Genomic DNA, 19,715 nt, shown 5'->3' on the forward strand with positions numbered 1-19,715 from the left:
TAAAATAGAAAAAAAGAATGTTCTGGTATTGGGTTTCTCTGATGTTTCCTCATAATTAGATTTGTTGTTTTGCATTCTTAACTGAGGTAGCTAAGTGGTGTATGGACACTTAATTTTAATGAAACCAGGCCCATTTCTGGATTCTAGAATGATTGGATTCTTTCAGCTTCTTTTTCCTGCATTCCTCTCCTCTCTGTCTCTCTCTCCTTTGTCCCCGCTTGGCACCCGTGGGGTAACAAAGGGCCAGAGATTTGCATGGCAGCATTCTCCAGGTAGTATGTATTTACCCTAAGTGCCCACAGGCTTTTCCTCTGCCTACCAGAATGCTCACTTTATGAGAGCTGAATATTTAGTCTACTATCTTCATTGTTCTGTTCCCAGAACGTACGACAGTGCTTGGCACACGGTGGGCACTCAGTAAGTATTTATGGAATGAATGAATAATGAAGAGCATTGAAGTGGCTGCTTAGGCAGACTGTGGCCAGGAAGTGCAAGGCGGTATGCTCCAGAATCCTGCAGGAACAGCCATAGTATTGTCCGCTTCCATTCTCCTCTCACCAGCAGGACGCTGAAAATATGAAAAAAAAAACCCAATTTTTGTGTGTTTTATAACTTTCAAGTCTGTGTATCTACAACATCCCACATGAGCATCATCACAACCCCTTATGTTCTACAGATAAAGAAGTCAAAGTTCAGAGGTTAAATCACTTGTTTGGGGTCACTCATCTAGTCAGAGCCAGACTGGACCGGATCACAGGTCTTCTAGGTCTAAGCCCTGTTTCCACTTTCCCTCTGTGTCCTGGGAAGCAAAGGCAACAGGAAAACTCGTGTGACATGAGGGCACTGTGTGGACCTGGGCTCGTTGTAGGTGGAGAGGTGGGAAGGATAAAGGATAATCATACTGAGGGGGGTATCTGGGAAGAATTTAATTGGGCTGAGGCAAAAATTAAGGAAGAGCAGCATTGGGGCAGTGTGGAGATTCCTTAAAAAGCTGGAAAAAGAACTGCCATATGACCCAGCAATCTCACTGCTGGGCATACACACCGAGGAAACTAGAATTGAAACAGACACAGGTACACCAATTTTTATTGCAGCAATGTTTACAATAGCTAGGACATGGAAGCAACCTAGATGTCCATTAGCAGACGAATGGATAAGAAAGCTGTGGTACATATGCACAATGGAATATTACTCAGCTATTAAAAAGAATGCATTTGAATCAGTTCTAATAAGGTGGATGAAACTGGAGCCTATTATACAGAGTGAAGTAAGTCAGAAAGAAAAACACCAATGCAGTGTATTAACACATATATATGGAATTTAGAAAGATGGTAACAATGACCCTATATGAGAGACAGCAAAAGAGACACATATATAAAGAACAGACTTTTAGAGTCTGTGGGAGAAGGCGAGGGTGGGACATGTATATTACTATATGTGAAATAGATGACCAGTCCAACTTCAATGCATGAAACAGGGCACTCAAAGCCAGAGCAGTGGGACAACCCTGAGAAATGGGATGGGGAGGGAGGTGGGAAGAGGGCTTAGGTTGGGGGACACATGTACATCCATGGCTGATTCATATCAATGCATGGCAAAAACCACTACAATGTTGTGAAGTAATTAGCCTCTAATTAAAACAAATAAATTAGTATTTTTAAAAATTAGGGAAGAGCAGCTTTGGGGTGACAGCTTCAGGGGTGGATCCAATTTATTGCTACATAAGGCATTTCCCCTTCAGCTCTTCTTCCAGCCAGGTGTGCACGTTGGTGTTAAGAAGAAATACATCTTAAACACTGACTGTGAACCACTTGCTTCATAAATACAGTCTTATTTCAATTCAGTTCAGTTCTGTTGCTCAGTCATGTCCAACTCTTTGCCACCCCATGGACTGTAGCACACCAGGCCTCCCTGCCCATCACCAGCTCCTGGAGTTTATGCAAACTCATGTCCATTGAGTGGGTGATGCCATCCAACCATCTCATCCTTTGTTGTCCCCTTCTCTTGCTGCCTTCAATCTTTCCCAGCATCAGGGTCTTTCAAATGAATTGGTTCTTTGCATCAGGTGGCCAAAGTACTGGCGTTTCAGCATCAGCATCAGTCCTTCCAATGAATATTCAGGACTGATTTCCTTTAGGATGGATTGGTTGGATCTCCTTGCTGTCCAAGGGACTCTCAAGAGTCTTCTCCAACACCACAGTTCAAAAACATCAATTATTTGGCACTCAGCTTTCTTTATAGTCCAACTCTCACATCCATACATGACTACTGGAAAAACCATAGCTTTGACTAGACAAGCCTTTGTTGGCAAGGTAATGTCTCTGCCTTTTAATATGCTGTCTAGGTTGGTCATAACTTTTCTTCCAAGGAACAAGCGTCTTTTAATTTCATGGCTGCAGTCACCATCTGCAATGATTTTGGAGCCCAAATAATAAAATCTGTCAGTTTCCACTGTTTCCCATCTATTTGCCATGAAGTGATGAGACCAGATGCTGTGATCTTAGTTTTCTGAATGTTGAGCTTTAAGCCAACATTTTCACTCTCCTATTTCACTTTCATCACGAGGCTCTTTAGTTCTTCTTCACTTTCTGTCGTAAGGGTGGTGTCATCTGCATATCTGAGGTTATTGATATTTCTTCCTGCAATCTTAATTCCAACTTGTGCTTCTTCCAGCCCAGTGTTTTTCATGATGTACTCTGCATATAAGTTAAATAAGCAGGGTGACAATATACAGTCTTGACGTACTCCTTTTCCTATTTGGAACCAGTCTGTTGTTCCATGTCCAGTTCTAACTGTTGCTTCCTGACCTGCATACAGGTTTCTCAAGAGGCAGGTCAGGTGGTCTCATATTCCCATCTCTTTCAGAATTTTTCACAGTTTGTTGGGATCCACACAGTCAATGGCTTTGGCATAATCAATGAAACAGAAGCAGATGTTTTCTGGAACTCTCTTGATCCAGCAGATGTTGGCAGTTTGATCTCTGGTTCCTCTGCCTTTTCTAAATCCAGCTTGAACATTTGGAAGTTCACGGTTCACATACTGTTGAAGCCTGGCTTGGAGAATTTTGAGCATTACTGTGCTAGTGTGTGAGATAAGTGCAATTGTGTGATAGTTTGAGCATTCTTTGGCATTACCTTTCTTTGGGATTGGAATGAAAACTGACATTTTCCAGTCCTGTGGCCACGCTGAGTTTTCCAAATTTGCTGGCATATTGAGTGAAACACTTTCACAGTGCCATCTTTTAAGATTTGAAATAGCTCAACTAGAGTTTCATCACCTCCACTAGCTTTGTTTGTAGTGATGCTTCCTAAGACCCACTTGACTTTACATTTCAGGATGTCTGGCTCTAGGTGAGTGATCACACCATTGTGATTATCTGGGTCGTGAAGATCTTTTTTGTATAGCTCTGTGTATTCTTGCCACCTTTTCTTAATGTCTTCTGCTTCTGTTAGGTCCATACCATTTCTGTCCTTCATTGTGCCCATCATTGCATGAAATGTTCCCTTGGTATCTCTAATTTTCTTGAAGAGATCTCTAGTCTTTCCTATTCTATTGTTTTCCTCTATTTCTTTGCATTGATCACTGAGGAAGGCTTTCTTATCTCTCCTGGCTATTCTTTGGAACTCTGCATTCAAATGGGTGTATCTTTCCTTTTCTCCTTTGCCTTTTGCTTCTCTTCTTTTCACAGCTATTTGTAAGGTCTCCTCAGACAACCATTTTGCCTTTTTGCATTTCTTTTTCTTGGGGATGGTCTTGATCCCTGCCTCCTGTACAATGTCACAAACCTCCATCCATAGTTCTTCAGGCACTCTATCAGATCTAATCCCTTGAATCTATTTCTCACTTCCACTGTATAATCATAAGGGATTTGATTTAGGTCATACCTGAATGATCTAGTAGTTTTTCCCTACTCTCTTCAGTTTAAGTCTGAATTTGGCAATAAGGAGTTCATGATCTGAGCCAGTCAGCTTCTGGTCTTGTTTTTGCTGACTGTATAGAGCTTCTCCATCTTTGACTGCAAAGAATATAATCAATCTGATTTTGGTGTTGACCATCTGGTGATGTCTGCGTGTAGAGCCTTGTCTTGTGTTGTTGAGAGAGGGTGTTTGCTATGACCAGTGCATTCTCTTGGAAAAACTCTATTAGCCTTTGTCTTGCTTCATTCCATACTCCAAGGCCAAATTTGCCTGTTACTCCAGGTATTTCTTGACTTCCTACTTTTGCATTCCATACCCTATAATGAAAAGGACATCTCTTTTGGTTGTTAGTTCTAGAAGGTCTTGTAGGTCTTCATAGAACTGTTCAGCTTCTTCAGCATTGCTGATCAGGGCATAGACTTGGATTACTGTGATATTGAATGGTTTGCTTGGAAACGAACAGAGATCATTCCGTTGTTTTTGAGATTGCATCCAAATGCTGCATTTCAGACTCATTTGTTGACCACGATGGCTACTCCATTTCTTCTAAGGGATTCTTGCCCACAGTAGTAGATATAATGGTCATCTGAGTGAAATTCACCCATTCCAGACCATTTTATTTCGCTGATTCCTAAGATGTCGGTGTTCACTCTTGCCATCCCCTGTTTGACCACTTCCAATTTGCCTTGATTCAAGGACATAACATTCCAGGTTCCTATGCAGTATTGCTCTTTACAGCATCAGACTTTACTTCCGTCACCAAGTCACATCCACAACTGGGTGTTGTTTTTGCTTTGGCTCCATCACTTCATTCTTTCTGGAGTTATTTCTCCACTGATCTCCAGTAGCATATTGGGTACCTACTGACCTGGGAAGTTCATCTTTCAGTGTCCTATCTTTCTGCCTTTTCATACCGTTCATGGGGTTCTCAAGGCAAGAATACTGAAGTGGTTTGCCATTCCCTTCTCCAGTGGACCACGTTTTGTCAGAACTCTCCACCATGACCCATCTATTTTGGGTGGCCCCACACGACATGGCTCATAGTTTCATTGAGTTAAACAAGGCTGAAGAAGTGGAGATTCAGAGAAGCCAGGTGACTTGGTTACTCTCACATGACTGGCAAGTGGCAGATATATCTTAAACCATAGCCTGTGCTATTCCAAGCTGTGGGACTGCTCAATCTATAATTAAAAATATCCAAACAGAGGTTGATTCTACTTCCAGGATCAGTGCCATAATTGGAAGGATGGTAACTAAAGCAAGTAATTACAGAAAAACAACTCTTTCTTTATTCATTTGACACATGTTTATTGGAGGCCTCTTGCATCATGCTAGACACTGGAGATAAGTGATGAAGAAGACAGAGAAGGCTCCTGTCCTCATGGAATTCACATTATGGGATGAAGGGAGAGTGGTGTATTCAGACAAAAGAGAAGTACACAAAGGAATAAATGATATGGAATTTTGACTAGCTTCATGAAGGAAATAGACAGTAAGACAATGATGCATCAGTAACGAAGTACTGCAAGTAACAGAAGAGTGGACTCGGTTGACTTAAACAGTAAAGAAATATATCAACTAGCAAGTCTCAGGGGAGAGCTGGTGTGGTGTTGGTTTATTCAGTGGCTCACCAAACCCCCAGTGACTCAGAATGTTTCCATCTTTCAGCTTTGCCATCTTCAGGTGTTGACTTTCATCCTCGTGCTTGTCCCCACAAGGACACGAGATGACTGTAGAAGGTTCAAGTTTAATGTTCTCACACAACAATAACCAAAGGCCAGAAGGCAGGAAAAGGGCATGTCATGTTTTTGGTCCCCTTAGATGAGTGAGGTAAAGTTTCTCAGAAGCGCACAAACAGACTTCCACCCATGTGCTATTGGGCAGAACTGTGTCATCTGCCCCTTTCAGAACAGTCACTGGCAAAGGAATGGCATTACAGTGTTGGAATTTGATGAGCCAGAAAGTCAGCCTCTGGGACTGGGGAGGGCTGGCCTCTCTTCAACGACATGACAGCCTAATATATGCTAAGAAATCAAAATGAGGCTGTTTGTTAGCAAGGAACAGGATGCAAGGGAGAATGGATGTTGGAATTGCGACCAACCGTGTCTGATACGGTGCGTCTGTTTTGAGCGAGCTAGTCAAGGAGGGCTCCATGAGGAAATAACATTCACAACAAGAAATAAAGAAGTTAGATGTGAAAGGTTGGGTGGGATGGGAAGAGAGAATAACATTGACATGTCCAGCCCAAGGAAAGGCATGGCAGAGAGATTTGGCTGGTAAAGTGACAAGGACCCCTGTTCAGATTCAGACAGCTTATTACTTATACAGACACCAAAAGGAAGAGTAGCCAAAGATGCCAACTCCTAATGACCTTTGAGTAAGACATCACAGAAACAAATGAGGCGGGAGATTAGGACGCCCTGTTGCTGAAGAGCCTGCGCCCTAAGCAGGTGGTGGGGTGGGTGAGACAGAAAGCCTCAGACCTCACCAGAACCCAGAGGCTAGGAGAAACTATCTTCTGACAACTTTCCTGGTAGATAAGGACATGAGTAAAAAATGGCCTTGGAGCAGCTCCTCACCGGCCTCTCTTTTGTCGTCGGAGGATCACACGGTATTCTGCAAGGCAAATTTCGCTGAAGTTCCAGCATTGCCGATGTGGACTCTGTTGAGCCGTGTGAGGCTGCCCCCAGGGTTGCCTCAGTGGAGCCGTTTCCCTAGAGTGCAGAGACCTCCAGGCAGGCTGGACCTCGGTGCCCTGAAGGAACCCCGTGTGGTCGAGCTATAATGAGTGAATGGGACTGGGAGTTACCCACCACGTTCTAAGTGCAGTGAGAGGTCTCTGAAAGTTTCTAAGCAGGAGAAAACCCCACAGACCCTGACAGCTGGAAATCCCCACTGAAAGAACCCTGGCAGGTCATCCTTGTGCAATGGTTCTTAAACTTTTTGATCTTAGGAGCTTCTGTGTTCTTCAAAGTTATTAAGTATTCCAAAGAGCTTTTAAAAATGGATGATGGGGGGTGCAGAAATTAGGAGTTTGGGGATTAACATATACATATTACTATATATAAAATAGGTAACCAACAAGCACCTACTATGTAGCACAGGGAACTAAACTCAATATTTTGTAATAACCTACAAGGGAAAAGCATCTGGAAAAAATATATATTACTTATTTATAAGCATATACTTTTTCAGGTATATGTTAATCCCTGGGCTATACACCTGAAACTAACACAACATTGTAAAGCAACTATACTTCAATTTAAAAAAAGATACATATTCAAGATTGAAATGAAAAAAATAGAGAATATTTACTTACTCATTTAAAAATAACAATAAACTATGTGTTAATGTATTTTTATGAAAAATAACTATAGTTTTCAAGTAAAAATATTTAGTGAGAAGAGTGGCATTGTTTCACATTTTTGCAAATCTGAGGTTCTTCATTCATTCTGTTATGCTATCACAGGTCATGTAGCCTCTGGAAAACTCTGCTGACACTCAGGAGAGAACAAAAGTGAAAAAGGTAAATAATAATTTAGTATTGTCATGAAAATAATTTTGACTTCAAGTACCCCCTAAAAGGACCTCAAGGACCCCCGGGTTATCTGAACCACATCTGGAGAGCCACTGTCTTGGAGTGAAACTCACCCCTGGACATTCACACCAGTGAAGCTTCTAGCCAGCTTTTCAGTGCTTGTATTAGCTGGAATATCAGTTAGGGCAGAGTTTGACTTGCTATACCAAGGAGACCCCAAAATACAGTGGACTAAAGAAGATAGAATTTAGTTTCTCTTTGTTCCACAGGTCATTCACAGACCCAGTTTCCTTTCGTTGGTTTGTCATCCCCTAAAAGATTGTCTTCATTTAATCGTGGGCCATCTGTGTTCCAGCTTGCAAGAAGGAAAACAGGAAAATCAGGGCAGCAATTTTGTTGTAAGCATACAAGGCAGAAGCAGCACATAGAAATTCCACTTCAGTGCTCACTTTGGCAGCATATATACTAAAATTGGAACTATACAGAGAAGATTAGCATGGCCCCTGCACAAGGATGACTTGCAAATTCGTGAAGCATTTCATATTAAAAAAAAAAAAGAAATTCCACTTCAGTTTATTGGTGAAACTTGGCTGCGTGACCTCATCTAGTCACAGAAGAGGCTAGAAAATGTATCCTTTAGCTGGGCAGCCAAGTATCCAGGAAGAAAGGATTGGGACTAACCAGCAGTCTGAGTACCTCACTTTCAAATATGAATAGACAGTGATGTAAGTCCATTTGAGAAAGTCATAAAATGAAAAAGAAAAGCAAAACAAACAAAACAATTAAACAAAGCAAAAACAAAAGAACACAAACAAAAAACTTGGCAGAATCAAAAACAAGGCAAAGAGCATCAAAAATCTAAACCAAGTAACCAAACAACACTGTAATGGATATCCTCAAGTAAAGGCAAAGAACCTTGAAAGATGCATGAAATGAGAACAGATGCTATTAAGAAAAATGGGTAGAGATGAAAGGTGTTTTCCCTTAAAATCAAGATCAAGGTAAACATGCCCACTTCCATTACTTCTATTCAATATTAGGAGGTCTTTGCCAGTACAAAGCTATAACAGGCACAGAAAAATAAACAGGAGGCATACAGACAGGAAAAGATACAGTATAACTGCTTTTGTTTATTGTATATGAAGAAAATCCTAAACATTTTAGAAAGAAGCAAACCAATAAGTGAGTGTAGCAAGGATGCAAGATGTAAGGCTGATAAACAAACTGAAAGATGGAAATTGAAAATTAAAAATACCCTTTACAATAGCATAAAAAAATGAAATACTTAGGGATAAATTCAATACCACATGTCTGATAAAAACTACAAACATTGTTAAGAAAAAATTTAAAAGACCCCTAAAGAAATGGAGAGATCCACCATATTCATTGAATAAAAATTCAATGTTATTAAAATATCAATTCTCCTCACATTAATCTATAGATTCAAAGCAATCCCAAACAAAATTCCAGCAAGTTTCTTTTGGATAAAATTGACAGACTAATTCTAAAATTTAAATAGAATTGCAAAGGACCTAGAATTGGCAAAACTATTTTGAAAAAGAAAACAAAGAAGATTTAGTGTATATGGAGGGTATAGTGTCCATTTATCCATAAAGCTACAGTAATCTAGAAGATGTGGTATTGATTCTTAACAGAAAATAGAGAATCCAGAAATAAACCCACATATCTGTAATCAGTTGTTTTTTTTGTTTTGTTTTTTTTTAAGATGACAATGTAATTCAATGATCAATGGATTGTCTTTTCAAAAAATGACACAGGAGTGAGTGAATATCCATATGGAGAAATTAAAGGACTTCACCCTAATCCTCCACACACAAAAGTTAACCTGAAATGAACCATGGACGCAAACATAAAAGCTAAATTCATAGAACTTCTAGAAGAAAAGCAGGACAAAATCTTCAAGACTATGGTAAGAATTTCTTACATAGGACACAAAAGACACAAATCATAGAAGAAAAAAAATGGATAAATTAGACTCCATTAAGATTTAAACTTTTGTTTTTTGAAACAGACTGTTAAGAAAAAAAATTTAAGCTGCAAACTGGGAGAAAGTATCTGCAATATATTTATATGAGAAAGGACTTGTATCCAATACATGTAAAGAACTCTTACAACTCAAGAACAAGAATATAAACTCAGTTTAAAAAAATTTTTAATAGACAAAAGATTTGAATGAATCCTTCATCAAAGTTCCTTAGCGTCAAAAAGCTAACAAACACATGAGATTAGTCACCAAGGAAATGCAAATTAAAATACAACAAGTTACTACTATACATCCTCTAAAATGATTAAAATGAAAAAGCCTAAAAATATCAACTCCTGGAAAGAATGTAGAATAATTGGAACTCTGGTGGTGGAACTGTAAAATAGTACAACCACTTTGGAAAACTGTTTGGCATTTTCTTATAAACTTCAACATATAACTATGCAATTCAGCAGTTTCATTCCTAGATATTTATTCCAAAGAAACAAAAAGCTGTGTCCATGCAGAGACTTGTGTACAAATGTTTATTTCAACTTTCTTCCTAATCTCAAACTGGGAGAAACCCCACTGTTGATCACAAAGTGAATAGATAGAAATCTGTGGGGTGCAGTGGAATACTATCCAGCGGTGGGACGAAGTGACTGATACACAGCAATATAAAAGCCTGAAACCATTTTCTTCGTGAGAGAAGCCAGGTGCAAAAGAGTGAAATTTAAAATTCCGTTTATATGAAACGCAAGAAGAGGTAAGTCTAATCTGTATTGTCATAAAGCAGATTGGTGGATGCTTGAGACCAGGATAAGGGGATGATTAAGTGCAAAGGGACTCGAGGGAACTTTCTGGTGTGGTGAGAATTTTCTACATCCTGATTGTGGCGGTGGTTACATGGGTGTATTAATTTGACAAATTTTACCAAATTTTATTAAATAGGTTCCTTTTACTTCATGTAAACTACACCTCGATAGGGTGGTTGTTTTTCAAAGAAGTAGAGTATAAATAGACTCCTAAGAACAGCAGTTTTTGTCTTTCTTCACTGTTAGATCCCTGTCACCTAGAAGAATGCCTGGCATTTGCTAGATTCTCCGTAAATATCTGTTGAATGAGTTATTGAAAACATTAAAAAGCTCTTGGAGATTAAAATTTTGAGATAAAATTTAACACAAAAAATTCAATAGAGGAACTGGGAGATAAATTACTCCCAGAAAACAGAACAAAAGATAGAGATGGGTAGTAGGAGAGAAGAGATTGGAGAATCAGTTCAGGTCTGACATCTACTAATAAGATTTGCAGAAAATAATTAGAGCAGAGAAAGCAAAGGAGGAGGATATGATGAAATAGACAACATAGTGAACTGAAGGATATGAATTTCAGATTAAAAGATCACAACAAGTAGGGCATAGCAAATGAAAAAGAGTGCTTGACACCATCACTCATCATCATGAACTTTCAGAACGATGAGGATAAAAAGCGGATTCTCAGTGCTCCCAGAGAGAAAAGAACTGGAATGGATGGCATGAACATTTTACCAGCCCCACTGGAACTTAGGATATAACAGAGCAATGCTTTCAAATTCTAAGGGAAACTGATTTGCTACCTAGTATTCTATATGCAGCCTTCTGAACGTGTGAGAAATCAAGATGTTCTCAGAATACAAAATCTTAAAATTGTTACCTTCCATGCACCATTTCTCAGGAAGCTACTTAGGGATGAGCTGCATTGCAGCAAAACAAGGAGAAAAAAATTTTAAAGGATTTAGGAAATAGGAGATCTAACCACAAGAGAGGCAAAAGGGATCTCTAGAATGATGGTTAAAGGAGCAGGAGGAAACAGGGCTCCAGGGAGAATGTTGTGAGTAAAAATATTTGGTTTGGGGCTTCCCCGGTGGCTCAGATGATAAAGAATCCGCCTGCAATACAAGAGGCTCAAGTTTGATTCCTGGGACGGGAAGATCCCCTGGAGAAGGGAATGGCTACCCACTCCAGTATTCTTGCCTGGAGAATTCCATGGACGAAGGAGCCTCGAGGGCTGTAGAATGGAATGGCTACCCAGTTCAGTATTCTTGCCTGGAGAATTCCATGGACGAAGGAGCCTTGAGGGATGTAGAATGGAATGGCTACCCAGTTCAGTATTCTTGCCTGGAGAATTCCATGGACGAAGGAGCCTTGAGGGATGTAGAATGGAATGGCTACCCAGTTCAGTATTCTTGCCTGGAGAATTCCATGGACAAAGGAGCCTGGTGGGCTGTAGAATGGAATGGCTACCCACTTCAGTATTCTTGCCTAGAAAATTCCATGGACAAAGGAGCCTGGCGGGCTGCAGTCCATGGGGTCGCAAAGAGTCGGACACGACTGAACAACTAAACACTTTCACTTTCCCTCAGTGGTAAAGCATCTGCCTGCAGAGGATACATCTGATCCCTGGGTTGAAAGGACCCCACATGCCATAGAGCAGGTAAGTCTAGGTGCTACAACCACTAAGCCTGTGCTCTAGAGCCCAGGAGCCACAGCTGCCGAAGCCTGTGCGCCCTAGAGCCCCTGCTCTGCAACAAGAGAAGCCACCACAATGAGAAGCCCTTGCACCGCAACTAGAGAGTAGTCCACACAGCAACTAAGATCCAGCACAGCCAAAAAGAAATAAACAAATAAATTTTTAAAAGTCTGTTTGAAAATACTGGGAGATTTTAATTTCTGTCAAAGAGTGTGGGGATTAGCAATAAGCACATAGAAAATAAGCAAAATTTCTAAAAAGACAAGTTTAATTCCAGAGAAAATGAAGTTTTTCAAGGTAGGAAATAGTATCATAGTACACTAACTGGCTCAATGTGAATAACCTTCTCATGGTCATAATAATACAAGCACTTAACGATCTCATAAAAGGTGAGACAGCAGCTCTATTGGGAAGATGAGGGATGAAGATGATGTGTATGTGTATGAGCTAAATCTCTAACTTCCATAAGTAATACTGACAAGTAAACATTCAGTAAATAGTTCTACAAGCATGTGGTTTAGAAACGTGAAGGAAAATACCAAAAGAAAAGATACAAGGACTTCTGTTTGTAAGGCTTCTGAAACTCTTTGAATTATTTAACTATGTACATATGTATCTTTGAGTAAAATGAAAACTAAAAGAATAAGGAAGAAAGATGATAAAAAGGAGAAAGCATACACAAGAAGATATGACAAAAATTGTCTCCCTAAACTTCTAACAAATAATTACAGAAGAAAAAAAGCTGTGACAATTTGGCAGTACAAGAAGATATATATTCTACTCAGGCAGAGACACAACAGACTTTTAGTTAGAGAGAGGCTTCTATTCTCTCATATATATTTTACTTTTTTGGATTATAAAAAGTAAAATGTGTTCACTGAAGAAAATAGGAAAAAAGAAAAGCATCCAAAGCAAACAAAAATCACCTCTAATCCCAACATTCACAAATGACCATGGTTAGAATTTGCTCTTTCCTTCATTTTTAATGTATAGATAATTGGAATCAGACAGAATATGCAGCTTTATATCTGGCCTATATTCACTTTACATTCTCTTATGAGCATTTTCCTGTCATTAACTGTTCTTTGTAAGCATGGGGGAAGAAAAACAGAATAGGAAGCAGGGAAGTGGAAACTGAATGTGTCAACAATTCTTTGGGGAAGCAGAGAAGAGAAATGAGGTAGAAGCTGGAGAATGACATGGGAAAAGGGGGGGTCCCCCGCCCCTGGGAGTTACTCAGTCCTGTTTGTAGACTGATAGGAATTATCAGGTGGTGAGAAACGATGATTCCAGAGGCTAGTTCACTGAAGGAGCAATCTTCGGAAAGGCAAGGAGTATAAGTGGAGGAATCGCAATCTCAAGCTGAGAGGAGGAGGCAGGATGGTGTGATGCAGGATATAGGGAGTTTAGAGTTTGGTGGTGGGAAATGGCAGTCAGGTCAGATGGTTTCTCAGTTAAGTACATGTAGGATCATTAGTTGAGAGGCGGGAGGAGGAAAAAGCAATGAGATGTCTTGCGGAGTGAAAGCAAACTTACCAGAGAAACACAGCAGGATGGCTGGGCAGAGTCAAGCCCACCGAGGTCTGTGAGCATCAGTACCCAGTGACCTGCTCAGCCTCGAGCTTCTCTGCAGCCACGGCCAGCTACTCACGCCAGGCTTGAGGGATGTGCATGGCTGACAGTGTTGGGATTTTGCCCCGTGGGTTATGACAACAGAAAGAGGAGAAGGGTGGGTAGAGGGACGGCTAGGGGTGGACCTCAGAATCCAGGCTGGGCGAAAACGGGGCGGGGGGGAGTCAGGAAGGGCTTAATGGCTAGTGAGAAAGTGGTACCTGACAAGGAGGTCTCAATGAGCTTGAAGTGTGGGCTCAGCAGGACCCGAGAAACAAGATGGAAGGACAGGAGGTGGCGTTTGGAGTTAGAGATTTCAGAGGAGGTGTAGTTTCTGGTGAGAATGAGGTTCAGGGAGGTGGATTAAGGAACGGATAGTGACAAGCTGGGGAGAAGGTAGATGGATCGCAGGAGCTTCAATAAAGGAGAAAAGAAGGTAAAAAGAAATTGGAAGCAAGGACTCTTGTCTCCCCTTCAAGCTGCAAGGTGTTCAGGGTGTGAGAGAAGAAAAGCTTTCAACTGAATAGGCTTCAGGGGGGGCTGCCACGTGGGACGAGTTGCTCCCGACAGAGGGGAAGACAGAAGGCAGTCTGCCCGCCACAGGCTGGGAGCCCCAGGGGGCCCTGTGGGAGGACTGGGGGCCAGGGTGGGATTTGGGTCCACTGGAGGGATGAAGAGGGATGAAAAACCTGGGGTGACTTCTGGTGGAGATGGAGGTGAAAGGGGAGTGAGGCTGGGGACTGGTCTGGGGCTTTGGGGATGGGAGTAGGTCGAGCTCTCTTCCTGTCCCGATGCTTGCTTCCCTCTGTGGCTAGCTTTCCTCGGAAACAGCTCTCAGATCCTGCTGCTGGAGGTGCCCAGTCTCGGTCCCCTGCTCCTTCTCTTCCTCTCACGGGTCTTTTGTGCTGCAGCAGGACCTGGAGGTGCCCTGTCTTCCGTGCAGAAAGGAACCGCCTCAGCCCTGGATCATTCATGTATTGGCTTGTTGGTCCCCCTTGCCCTGAAACCTCTGGAGGCCACGCTGATTTCCCTTTGAGTGCGCTGTGCTTAGACCACGCAGTGCTCCAGGCGGTGCTCCCCAGGCTCCTGCTTGATTAAACTGAACTCATTCAGGAGGGGAGAGGGGAGGGGAGGCATGCTTAATGAGCCTTCTGCAGCCAGGCGTTTGTTAGACCATTTTTAAATCATGTTTGTGGTTTCTCTAGCGGAGCACTGGCACTCAGCAAATGTTAAGGGTTATTATTTAATCTTCCTAACACCTCACCGGATAGGTATTATTAACTATTCTATTCTATGTATTCACGTGTTTCTTGAGTGCCAGCTGGATATCAGGCACTACGTTAGACTCCTGTAATACTAAGTGTATATGAGTGTGCTGGTCCATCTTAGTTTAATCCCAGATCCATAAAAATAATTGGGAAAAAAAATTAAAACAAACAAACAAACAAAAATCCCAGATCCACTTCTGTCCTGCCCGTAGGTAGGCAGGCCAGTCATTTCATGTGCATCCAGCCAGCTTGCCCACTACTTCCTGGTGAGTTAGGCCTGGGGAGGCTCTGGTAGAAGATGGGGTGAGATAGAAATTGAAGTAGTTCTTCCTCGCGGCCCCTTGCTTTGGGCTGGGTTTCTGGCAGTAGCACAACCACCGCACAGGGCCACCCCCTCCTTGCAGTTCTCGCTCTTAAGGGACTTTGGTAACAACATTCCCCTCCCTTTCTCAGCCTGTGAAAGGTCACAGATTGTGTAAAGGGGGCACCTCTGTTGGAGAGAAAAGACAGTGAACTTGAGAATCAGGAGACATAGGTCCCAGCTCTGGGACTCTTGCCGGTTCTGTGACCTTGAGCAACATATTTGCCTCAGTTTCCTCCTCTGCTAAATGGACATGGGAGACCATACGTTTCGTGTTCAAAAGTCTTGCACAGAATCCCCTCAGGACTGATGCAGATGTTAGTTGCTGTTATAACCACATCCAGGACGCCCCCCTCACACAGGACATTTTCTTCTCGCTTCCTCAGAAACGCAGGCACAGCCAGGAGTGATGAAAATGTTGCACTCCGGGTGGATGCCACACACAACTGACTCTTTACATAAAAAAGGAGGAAAAAAATCATGAAAATTATACTACCTCCCCTCCCCCAGATTTTTTTTTCCATTTTTATTCTTTTTCCTTTCCGCCCCCCTGCCCCAGGATTGTTGAATAAGCAAAAATCTTCAATTTTTAAAAGACCGTGTGGAAAAAAAGAGAAGGATGGGGCCTGGGAAGTGCTGACAAGCCTTGATAAGGTCTCTGATTCACCTTCACTCTCTGAGGTGGAGTCGGGGAGGAGGGCAGGGAAGGCTGCAGCCTGGAGGGCTGGGGGCTCGGTACAGACCCTTACTGACAGCTGGATGCTCTTCTGGGAGGTGCTTCTCCATTTCCCCTGAAGCCTGGAGGGACTGGCACCAGCCATGCAGACTCATCTGGGTTTTTTAAAAGGGGCAGCTTCATGATGAGCTGAAACTGAGAGGAGGATGCTGGTTCGGGGAGTGTGTGCAAAGAGGAGGCGATCTGAGCCCGGTGGGCGTCCATTGAGCACACAGTATGTGTGAGTCCCTGTGTCAGACTCTGAAGAAATAGAGGTGAAGTAAGCATGGTTCGTGCCCCGAGGAGCTTTCCATCTGGCGAAAGTATCTAGGTGTAACAGGGTGGGATGTGGATTATGAGCCATGGAAACACATCAGTCATGGCCCAGGTGTCTGTCCTGGAGGAGAGAGGGTCTTGCTAGGGTCAGGCCTCAGCGCTGGGGAGAGTGAACGTCCTACAGTTGCAGACCTCTGTTGGGGAACGAGGAACAGGGAGTGTGCCCATTCTGGAGACTGGTCAGAGGGGACTGAGGTCCTATGCTCCAGGGACTTGGACGCCACGCTGACCGGAGACCAAGAGCAGTGCTCCGTGTGACCACTAGGAGGCGCCAGTGTCCTCGAGTGGACTGCAGGGTGGCGCTCTCTAGGGAGAGGGAGCAGGAGGGAAGGGAGAGCCCCAGAGGCCCGACAGAAACACCTCCCCTTTGACCTGGGCTCTGGCTGCCTCCTCTGTCACACTCAGGGTGGTGGGGGGAGTGGGGTACCAGGTTCTGTGGAAATGGGCAGCTTGAGCATAAATCAAAAGCAAATCTAATCATTCCCCCCAACCCAGAGGAGGAGCAACTTGGGGGGCAGTTTTAGCCAGGCCATTCTACTCACCTGAGTCTGAGTTTCCCCATCTGTAAGATGTGAGGATTCGATCAGCTGGATGATTTTTGAGGCCCTCTGCTACGGTTGAAGAAAGGATTCCATAACCACGGGGTCCTGCCATCCGCGGTTCCCAGCACCGCCCCTTCCCCTGGACCCCTGGGCTTCTCTGATCTCTGCAGTTGCACAGTGCAGAGCGTCCTGCCCCTACTTCCCTCTCCGCAGCCCCCAGTTCAGGGGCAGTTCTCTGCGGAGGGGACTGTTGTGACAGGCAGCGTCCCTGGGAGACTGGGGAACCTACGCTGAGATCCTCCCTACTCTCTCAGTATCTCATTTGCAAGCACAGCCTGCTTCCCAGCTGACAGCCAGACCCCCCTGCCTGCATCTGAACGCACCCAGGCTGAACCCTCCACACCGATTCTAAGCTGTTCTTGTTCCCTGCTGTTCCTCCCAGGGGCGGCCCTGCCACCCTGCCAATCACCCTGACCTGAGGTGTGGGTCTCAGCATCAACCTGTCTCTTCTCACGCTTCACTTTCTCATATTCACCAAAAGTCCAGTCTTACCTGGAATATGCCCTTCTCTCACTCCCTTGCCACCCCTGCCCTGGTTCAGCCTATGTTATTTCTTTCCGGAACTGGTCTGTCTCTCTGACTCCAATCTGTCCTCTCTCTAATCTATCATCCATCTGTGTTGCTGCCAGAGAGCTCTTTCTAAAACACAAATCTGATTATGCGCATCTCTGCTTTAAAATCTTGGCTGTAGCCTTGTGGCCTAAAGATAAATCCAAAGTCCTAACGAGCTTCCAAGTCCATTCATGGTCTGACCCATGCTTCTGCAGCCAAGTGCATTTTCCCAGCATGCTCCTCGATCCATCCACACCACACTTTGCCCCACCAAGCAGCCCATGTTCTTTCAGGGTTATTGCCTTGGCAGACCTCACCCCCTCAATTGAAAATTCTGACCCTGATTTTTGCTTGGTGAACTTGGGCTCCTCCTTGAAGTCTGATCTCAAAGCTGTGAAGCCTTTCCCAGTTTCCCAGGCATATCTCTACTATCTGTCTGCCTTCCCCACTAGACTGTAAGCCCCTATTTAGCTCTGTATCTCCATATCTAATCAATGCTTGATGTGTGGCAGCGATTCAATACCGGAGTCTGAATGAATGAATAAATATATGAATGGCCTGGGAAATTGCACGCTGGGTTGAAATCTTCTTTTTTCTCTGCTAGAGCCCATTGAGAAAAGGAAAGGCAAGCACGGTAGGAAACGAGGTGGGGAAAGTTGGGGAAGCCCTTCCAGCTGGGTCCTGTGGATCAAAATAAGAGTTTGGATTTCTTTTTTCCTTACTGGATCTCAGGTCCACAAATTTAATCATTCAGCTCACATTCTTAGAGTGATGTAGTAGCATCATCCTCAGCCTTCTAATTTGACTATTTTCTTGATGTCTTCCCTCACACTCAGTGAGAACCCACCATCATTTATCTCATGTGAATCTTCCATTCTCCCTGCTCCTATTGGATTGACAAAAAAGCTCATTTGGGTTTTTCCGTAACAGCTTATGGAAAAATCCCAAAGAACTTTTTGACCAACCCAATAAAGAAGAATTTGAGTTTCATTCTCAAAGCAGTAAGTCTTCAGAGATTTTTAAGCAAGGGTGTGACATGATCTAATTTTTACCTCATAAAGATTGCTCTGTCTCCTCTGTGGAAAATGCATCACAGGGGACAGCATGGAGCTGAAACACCAGACAGAGGCCACCGAAGTGGCCCAGATGCCCAATGGTGTTAGCTGGAGAGTAACAGTGAATGCAGAGGAAGTGGGCAGGTCAGCGCAGGTTTGGGAGAGCAGATCAGATGGGTGGGTTGGTGCATGAGCTGTGAGGATTAAGAAAGAAAAAGAAGAGGGGGAGTGTAAATTAGGAGTTTTGAATTAACATATACACACTACTATATGTAAAAAAGATAATCAACAAGGACCTACTGTATAGTACTGGGAACTCTATAGTCAATATTACATAATAATCTATATGGGAAACGAATCTGAGAAAATGATATATTATAACTGAATCATTTTGCTGTACACCGGAAACACAACATTGCAAATCATTCATATTCCAATAAACAAAAAAACCTCAGTAGTGAAGGTTCCAGAATTTCAATATAGAAGGCTTTTGGGAGCAGCCATGTTTTTGGAAGGGGGAGCCAAGGAACATCTAGCAACTGTGTGCATAGCCAGCACTGTTCTTATTTATACTGTGTTTATTTGGGGCAGGTGAAGAAGGATGCTTAGGGGTGTAGTGGAGGGGGCAGTTTTGGCCCTCCAAATTACTTAATACCATCACCGGCCACAGGGCATTTGCATGGAAGGCTCTCACTCTAGCCTCACTGGAGAGAGGACCTCTGCCCTCCTCCCCTACGATCACTCTGTCATGCTCTTTTGCTTTCTTGGTAGCATTTATCAACGTGTTGGCACTGTTCTCCGGTACAGCCCCTTTCTGGAGCTTTTGGTGCATTTTCAAGGCTCCTCTCTGTCAACTGCAAACTGGCACTTGCCATGGGCACTTGCCATCTACCTCTGCAAGGATTAAGTCATATGCTGATGTAGTCGCTAACCTTCAACCCCGGAAAGGAGCGGAGGGTAGACAGCAGCAATGAGCACGCTATGCTGGGAGTTAGATATTTTCAGGAGCCGACTTCAAGAGCCCAATTCTTGTATCTTCTCACATCTAGAAAAGTACTAAGATCCTTCATGGTGACGACGGCTCCTCATGACCAGCAGAAACTTTCTGGGAAAATATGTGCTTGATCGCAGGTATTCCCGCTTCACCAACATGGCATATATACTGACCTTTCACCCCCATCTCAGAACTATCTGAGATGCTGTCTCCTGGGCTGCAGTCCTCATTTTGCCCCAAATAAAACTTAACTCGCGATCCTCACGTTGTGCAT

The 19,715-nt window shown here is 43.2% G+C and overlaps 1 non-coding gene across 1 annotated transcript; it reads left to right on the forward strand.

Annotated features, from left to right (window-relative positions):
- Window positions 1–7,896: 7,896 nt before the first annotated feature.
- On the forward strand, window positions 7,897–8,003 carry LOC136150369 (U6 spliceosomal RNA). The gene has a single exon (XR_010659803.1). It is a non-coding gene; the product is annotated as a U6 spliceosomal RNA (small nuclear RNA).
- The last annotated feature ends 11,712 nt before the right edge of the window (window positions 8,004–19,715 follow it).

The sequence above is a fragment of the Muntiacus reevesi genome, chromosome 18, assembly GCF_963930625.1.
Source record: "Muntiacus reevesi chromosome 18, mMunRee1.1, whole genome shotgun sequence".
Classification (NCBI taxonomy): Eukaryota; Metazoa; Chordata; class Mammalia; order Artiodactyla; family Cervidae; genus Muntiacus; species Muntiacus reevesi.